This window comes from Nothobranchius furzeri, chromosome 14, assembly GCF_043380555.1.
Source record: "Nothobranchius furzeri strain GRZ-AD chromosome 14, NfurGRZ-RIMD1, whole genome shotgun sequence".
NCBI classification, from domain to species: domain Eukaryota; kingdom Metazoa; phylum Chordata; class Actinopteri; order Cyprinodontiformes; family Nothobranchiidae; genus Nothobranchius; species Nothobranchius furzeri.
Genome location: NC_091754.1, coordinates 8,797,877 through 8,806,153, shown reverse-complemented (window position 1 = coordinate 8,806,153; position 8,277 = coordinate 8,797,877). Strand labels below are relative to the sequence as shown.

The 8,277-nt window shown below is 40.7% G+C and overlaps 1 long non-coding RNA gene across 1 annotated transcript; it reads right to left on the bottom strand.

The window, feature by feature from the left end:
- Positions 1-1,419: 1,419 nt before the first annotated feature.
- On the bottom strand, positions 1,420-3,499 carry LOC129156040 (uncharacterized). The gene is made up of 3 exons (XR_008560246.2): positions 2,987-3,499; positions 2,664-2,844; positions 1,420-2,326 (listed from the first exon to the last, which is right to left on the bottom strand). It is a non-coding gene; the product is annotated as an uncharacterized lncRNA (long non-coding RNA).
- Positions 3,500-8,277: the final 4,778 nt, after the last annotated feature.

Sequence of the window (8,277 nt, the reverse complement as noted above, 5' to 3'; positions counted from 1 at the left end):
ACTCCTATAGGGGGTAAAACCATGTCCCAAAGGTCACCGGGCCTGGTGTCACTTTAAAGAAGTAGTCCAGTTACACCTTTGTGGGCTTATAACTTGGCTTCTGAATGGCCTAGAGAGGTTAGGTTTGTTTTAGTGTACTCCAATCAACAGCCCCTACAACCACAAAAAGGAATGGAGTCATTAGCACTTATGATTTGTAAATGGCACCCAGAATTATGTTGCACAAAGCACAATTTCACATCATTCTGGGTTCATTTGTGTGAAAACACGGTCCAATCAGGCTGAAACGTTACAGGAAGGTAGAATCTATTGAGTTGTAAGTGATCTGAACGTTTCATGATGATAGCACTTTCCTAAGGGGGTCAAACCATGTCCCAAAGGTCACCGGATCTGGTGTCACTTTAAAGAAGTAGTCCAGTTACACATTTGTGGGCTTATAACTTGGCTTCTGAATGTCCTAGAGAAATCAGGTTTGTTTTAGTGTACTCCAATCAACAGCCCCTACAACCACAAAAAGGAATGGAGTCATTAGCACTTATGCTTTGTAAATGGCAATCAGAATTATGTTGCACGAAGCACAATTTCACATCATTCTGGGTCCATTTGTGTGAAAACAAGGTCCAATCAGGCTGAAATGTTACAGGAAGGTAGAATCTATTGAGTTGTAAGTGATCTGAACGTTTCATGATGATAGCACTTTCCTAAGGGGGTCAAAGCATGTCCCAAAGGTCACCGGATCTGGTGTCAATTTAAAGAAGTAGTCCAGTTACACCTTTGTGGGCTTATAACTTGGCTTCTGAATGTCCTAGAGAGATCAGGTTTGTTTTAGTATACTCCAATCAACAGCCCCTACAACCACAAAAAGGAATGGAGATATTAGCACTTATGGTTTTTAAATGGCACCCAGAATTATGTTGCACGAAGCACAATTTCACATCATTCTGGGTTCATTTGTGTGAAAACAAGGTCCAATCAGGCTGAAACGTTACAGGAAGGTAGAATCTATTGAGTTGTAAGTGATCTGAACGTTTCATGATGATAGCACTTTCCTAAGGGGGTCAAACCATGTCCCAAAGGTCACCGGATCTGGTGTCAATTTAAAGAGCGGGTCAATTGAGCCTCAGAGTCCTTCTCCACCCACGTATCAATTTTAAAAAATGCAACATTAGTAGGCGTTGCCTGGAGGACCGAGAGGGCGGAGCCGCGGCAGTGACGAAGACGATGGCTAACTAGACGAAGCTAGCTCCCTTCACTCTGAGCAGTTATTAGAAGTGGAGGACGTTTCTCCCCCTCCTTACACAGACACTCGAGAAGAAAGGGACCAAGTCTATTTGGAGGAGACAAGCGGACCTGAGTCTTATTGTTTTGAGCTTGTGAGTTGCCTGAAACTCCCAGAACCGACCCAACAGAATCACCTCTGAAAGGTAAGTAGCCGTTAGCCATAGCATTGGATTAGCTGCAGGGTTTGTCTCCACGGCCCTAAAAAGCTAGTATTCAGCATGTTTTAGAGGTTTATCTGCTTCAGCACACCTGGTTTTAATCAGCAACAAATAGCTGAGCTGCTTAACAGCTAATCTAACCTGTTAAAGCAGGAAAATCCACTGAAACATGCTGGATAGCAGCTCTCCGGTAGCTCTGGGCTCAAGTTACAGTCCACTGCATATAAAGTTATGAAAATACCCCATGAGAAAATTATTCTGTAATGTGTTCAGCCCACTAAAACTGCCCTGATTTCTTTATTTATTTACTGATAACAGCTGCTCTCTTGGTTCTAGGTCCTCTGGTGTCTGCAGCTGGTCTCCTCTGCTGGTGTCATCAGGATCAGGAACTTTCAGAAGAACGTGCCTTTCAATGACTCTTTCCCCCTTATTTGTTATATTAATTAAATAAATCTCAATTTATATATTTCCTGTTTTTGTTCATGTCCATAAATACTTAAACATGCTTGAAATTAGAACGAGCTTTTAACAGTGAGGTGCTAGTTTAATTAATCACAATAGCTAGTTAAACATGCAACAAAAATGTGATATTCAATGTAATTTATAAATATCCATTAAAATATCAAAACGAATCTAAATGAGATATTTGGCAGCACAAAAAACTTGTCAAACACAATATTTATTATAATAATTGTAGGCAGACAGGAGACAGAGCTGATGGAGGTTCTCAGTCATCGAAGGATGGCTGAAGGCTTTCCAGGAACAGGAGATGTGGTGTGGTCTCTTCTCTCTCTATTCAGCAGGATGAGCTGATAGGTTACAGGTGTGTGAGGACATCCTCATGCTGTCATAACCAGATGACAGGGGTTATCAGGTGATCAGCCAGGCTAATGAGATGCAGAAAGAAAACAAATTCAGGACAGTGTACAATATGTGGTGTTGCTCACCTTATGTGCTCTTATAGAATATTAATGTGTGCATGCCTCATGGTGTAGAGTCCATATTTTGCTGAGTGTCTTGCAATAATGCAGGTTATTAGTTAATTTACTTTTGATAGCAAAAACAAAATATTTAATGTAAAAGTTATTTTCCAGGAGAATCAGCTCACACGTCACCACCAAGTGTCACAGGGGCAGAATCAGTAGCCTCCGTCATGATGTAATCACATACTTATTTAATTGTTAATATCTTAAAAATTCTGAAATTTTTAAATTTTTTTTTAACCTTGAACAGTTCACTGAGCTTGCACTGTCACTGAGGTGGAAGCTGGAATCAACAGCAGACACCTCACATCTTGGTCTTTTCAGGGGGTCTGGACGCTCTGGGACCTTCTGGAAGATGAATTTTCATCATGGTCCCCGTGGGTCACCAGACACACTGCGGCTGTGAACTCCATTCTGGCTGGCTATGTACAAAAACAAAGAAGCAGCACATTTATAAATGTTTAAAAGAGCATAAAATCCCGTGTAACAATAATCTGTAAAACAAATTAAAACTAGAAGGTGATAATAAAATGTTTACATAGAAGATTATTAAAAATAATTCACCTTTGCTACAGGGAAGGTTTCACATCAGCCTGGAAAAGTACATTCATGCAGCTAAATCAGTCTGACAGCCAGTGTCTTGGGTAGATTTAGCCTGAAAAAAAAAATAGAAGCACATTGTTGTTGGGAGTTTATAAAGTCAGATAATATACAAAAGAATCTCCTATATAGGCGCTTTATAACATTCCTAGTGTGTGATCGTTGTTATAACGTAAAAGTCCGTCACATATGATGTGGAGAGCCTGAAATGCGACCTCCTGAACAGAATTCCTCACAGAACCTGTTCACAAGCTGGATTTCACGCTGTAATGATGTCTGTCAACTAGTGCAGCGTTAGTTAGAGACACTGTAGCAGAATTGCCGACTGACTAGCTAAAGGAAGTGAACCACGTCTCTCAGACTTTGCATTTAGGTAGGGAATTGTCTTTAGAAGATGTTAAAACGTTTATTTAGCTGACTCACCTCAGACTGGAGCCCGCCGTGGTGGGGGAGCAGAGTCGGTGGGCTGCATCTAAATCGCGGAAGAGCCACAGTGGGCAGCCTCCCTCTTCAAACGGAGGCGTGCAGAATCGCGGGTAAAATGCCCACAGAGTCACCGCAAGCATACTACACTACACGTACTCACCAATACTAAGACGATATGGAACACTAAACCCGAAATACTTTCCCAATTACACTAACAGCCAAACACTAACTAAACTACAATATCCAACAGCCAAATCTAACACTAAATAAGTATTTATAACACTAAAAGATATGCTAAAGACTAGGATATGCTAATGCTGTATGCTAATGCTGAACTACCGCTGACCTCCTACACTCGCTTGCAAATCCAACTCCCACTCGCCACAAGGCGTGGCCGAGACGCTCGTTGCTTTTATAACTTTGGCACGGAGCTGCTACGTAGTACTCTACTGGTTTACGTAGTACTTTACTCTTTAGCCATTGGCTAAAAATTATTCAAAATGACTAAAATTCTATGTTTTCAGCTGAAGGTGGCGCATTACTGTGGTTTTTAGACAGAATTTTTAATTTTTAAAGAAAATGCACCAAAATGCTAAAATAAAGAATGCACACATTTAAAACACTATTAGACACTCATTTATACAGTTCATCAGCAAAAAAAAGTTAATTTAGACGTTACTTGCTCTTTAAAGAAGTAGTCCAGTTACACATTTGTGGGCTTATAACTTGGCTTCTGAATGTCCTAGAGAGATCAGGTTTGTTTTAATGTACTCCAATCAACAGCCCCTACAACCACAAAAAGGAATGGAGTCATTAGCACTTATGGTTTGTAAATGGCACCCAGAAATATGTTGCACGAAGCACAATTTCACATCATTCTGGGTTCATTTGTGTGAAAACAAGGTCCAATCAGGCTGAAACGTTACAGGAAGGTAGAATCTACTGAGTTGTAAGTGATCTGATGGTTCATTATGATAGCACTTTCCTAAGGGGGTCAAACCATGTCCCAAAGGTCACCAGATCTGGTGTCAATTTAAAGAAGTAGTCCAGTTACACATTTGTGGGCTTATAACTTGGCTTCTGAATGTCCTAGAGAGATCAGGTTATTTTTAGTGTACTCCAATCAACAGCCCCTACAACCACAAAAAGGAATGGAGTCATTAGCACTTATGCTTTGTAAATGGCACCCAGAATTATGTTGCACGAAGCACAATTTCACATAATTCTGGGTCCATTTGTGTGAAAACAAGGTCCAATCAGGCTGAAACGCTACAAGAAGGTAGAATCTATTGAGTTGTAAGTGATCTGAACGTTTCATGATGATAGCACTTTCCTAAGGGGGTCAAACCATGTCCCAAAGGTCACCGGATCTGGTGTCACTTTAAAGAAGTAGTCCAGTTACACATTTGTGGGCTTATAACTTGGCTTCTGAATGTCCTAGAGAGATCAGGTTTGTTTTAGTGTACTCCAATCAACAGTCCCTACAACCACAAAAAGGAATTGAGTCATTAGCACTTATGCTTTGTAAATGGCACCCAGAATTATGTTGCACGAAGCACAATTTCACATCATTCTGGGTCCATTTGTGTGAAAACAAGGTCCAATCAGGCTGAAATGTTACAGGAAGGTAGAATCTATTGAGTTGTAAGTGATCTGAACGTTTCATGATGATAGCACTTTCCTAAGGGGGTCAAACCATGTCCCAAAGGTCACCGGATCTGGTGTCAATTTAAATAAGTAGTCCAGTTACACCTTTGTGGGCTTATAACTTGGCTTCTGAATGTCCTAGAGAGATCAGGTTTGTTTTAGTATACTCCAATACACAGCCCCTACAACCACAAAAAGGAATGGAGTCATTAGCACTTATGGATTTTAAATGGCACCCAGAATTATGTTGCACAAAGCACAATTTCACATCATTCTGGGTTCATTTGTGTGAAAACAAGGTCCAATCAGGCTGAAATGTTACATGAAGGTAGAATCTATTGAGTTGTAAGTGATCTGAACGTTTCATGATGATAGCACTTTCCTAAGGGGGTCAAACCATGTCCCAAAGGTCACCGGATCTGGTGTCAATTTAAAGAAGTAGTCCAGTTACACATTTGTGGGCTTATAACTTGGCTTCTGAATGTCCTAGAGAGATCAGGTTTGTTTTAATGTACTCCAATCAACAGCCCCTACAACCACAAAAAGGAATGGAGTCATTAGCACTTATGGTTTGTAAATGGCACCCAGAATTATGTTGCACGAAGCACAATTTCACATCATTCTGGGTTCATTTGTGTGAAAACAAGGTCCAATCAGGCTGAAACGTTACAGGAAGGTAGAATCTACTGAGTTGTAAGTGATCTGATGGTTCATTATGATAGCACTTTCCTATAGGGGGTAAAACCATGTCCCAAAGGTCACCGGGCCTGGTGTCACTTTAAAGAAGTAGTCCAGTTACACCTTTGTGGGCTTATAACTTGGCTTCTGAATGTCCTAGAGGGGTCAGGTTTTTTTTAGTGTACTCCAATCAACAGCCCCTACAACCTCAAAAAGGAATGGAGACATTAGCACCTATGGTTTTTAAATGGCACCCAGAATTATGTTGCACGAAGCACAATTTAACATCATTCTGGGTTCATTTGTGTCAAAACAAGGTCCAATCAGGCTGAAACGTTACAGGAAGGTAGAATCTATTGAGTTGTAAGTGATCTGAACGTTTCATCATGATAGCACTTTCCTAAGGGGGTCAAACCATGTCCCAAAGGTCACCGGATCAGGTGTCAATTTAAAGAAGTAGTCCAGTTACACATTTGTTGGCTTATAACTTGGCTTCTGATTGTCCAAGAGAGGTCAGGTTTGTTTTAGTGTACTCCAATCAACAGCCCCTACAACCACAAAAAGGAATGGAGACATTAGCACTTATGGTTTTTAAATGGCACCCAGAATTATGTTGCACGAAGCACAATTTCACATCATTCTGGGTTCATTTGTGTGAAAACAAGGTCCAATCAGGCTGAAACATTACAGGAAGGTAGAATCTATTGAGTTGTAAGTGATCTGAACGTTTCATGATGATAGCACTTTCCTAAGGGGTTCAAACCATGTCCCAAATGTCACCGGATCTGGTGTCAATTTAAAGAAGTAGTCCAGTTACACATTTGTGGGCTTATAACTTGGCTTCTGAATGTCCTAGAGAGATCAGGTTTGTTTTAGTGTACTCCAATCAACAGCCCCTACAACCACAAAAAGGAATGGAGTCATTAGCACTTATGGTTTTTAAATGGCACCCAGAATTATGTTGCACGAAGCACAATTTCACATCATTCTGGGTTCATTTGTGTGAAAACAAGGTCCAATCAGGCTGAAACGTTACAGGAAGGTAGAATCTATTGAGTTGTAAGTGATCTGAACGTTTCATGATGATAGCACTTTCCTAAGGGGGTCAAACCATGTCCCAAAGGTCACCGGATCTGGTGTCAATTTAAAGAAGTAGTCCAGTTACACATTTGTGGGCTTATAACTTGGTTTATGAATGTCCTAGAGAGATCAGGTTTGTTTTAATGTACTCCAATCAAATGCCCCTACAACCACAAAAAGGAATGGAGTCATTAGCACTTATATTTGTAAATGGCACCCAGAATTATGTTGCACGAAGCACAATTTCACATAATTCTGGGTCCATTTGTGTGAAAACAAGGTCCAATCAGGCTGAAACGCTACAAGAAGGTAGAATCTATTGAGTTGTAAGTGATCTGAACGTTTCAAGATGATCGCACATTCCTATAGGGGGTGAAACCATGTCCCAAAGGTCACCGGGCCTGGTGTCACTTTAAAGAAGTAGTCCAGTTACACCTTTGTGGGCTTATAACTTGGCTTCTGAATGGCCTAGAGAGGTTAGGTTTGTTTTAGTGTACTCCAATCAACAGCCCCTACAACCACAAAAAGGAATGGAGTCATTAGCACTTATGCTTTGTAAATGGCAATCAGAATTATGTTGCACGAAGCACAATTTCACATCATTCTGGGTCCATTTGTGTGAAAACAAGGTCCAATCAGGCTGAAATGTTACAGGAAGGTAGAATCTATTGAGTTGTAAGTGATCTGAACGTTTCATGATGATAGCACTTCCCTAAGGGGGTCAAACCATGTCCCAAAGGTCACCGGATCTGGTGTCAATTTAAAGTAGTAGTCCAGTTACACCTTTGTGGGCTTATAACTTGGCTTCTGAATGTCCTAGAGAGATCAGGTTTGTTTTAGTATACTCCAATCAACAGCCCCTACAACCACAAAAAGGAATGGAGACATTAGCACTTATGGTTTTTAAATGGCACCCAGAATTATGTTGCACGAAGCACAATTTCACATCATTCTGGGTTCATTTGTGTGAAAACAAGGTCCAATCAGGCTGAAACGTTACAGGAAGGTAGAATCTATTGAGTTGTAAGTGATCTGAACGTTTCATGATGATAGCACTTTCCTAAGGGGGTCAAACCATGTCCCAAAGGTCACCGGATCTGGTGTCAATTTAAAGAAGTAGTCCAGTTACACATTTGTGGGCTTATAACTTGGCTTCTGAATGTCCTAGAGAGATCAGGTTTGTTTTAATGTACTCCAATCAACAGCCCCTACAACCACAAAAAGGAATGGAGTCATTAGCACTTATGGTTTGTAAATGGAACCCAGAAATATGTTGCACGAAGCACAATTTCACATCATTCTGGGTTCATTTGTGTGAAAACAAGGTCCAATCAGGCTGAAACGTTACAGGAAGGTAGAATCTACTGAGTTGTAAGTGATCTGATGGTTCATTATGATAGCACTTTCCTAAGGGGGTCAAACCA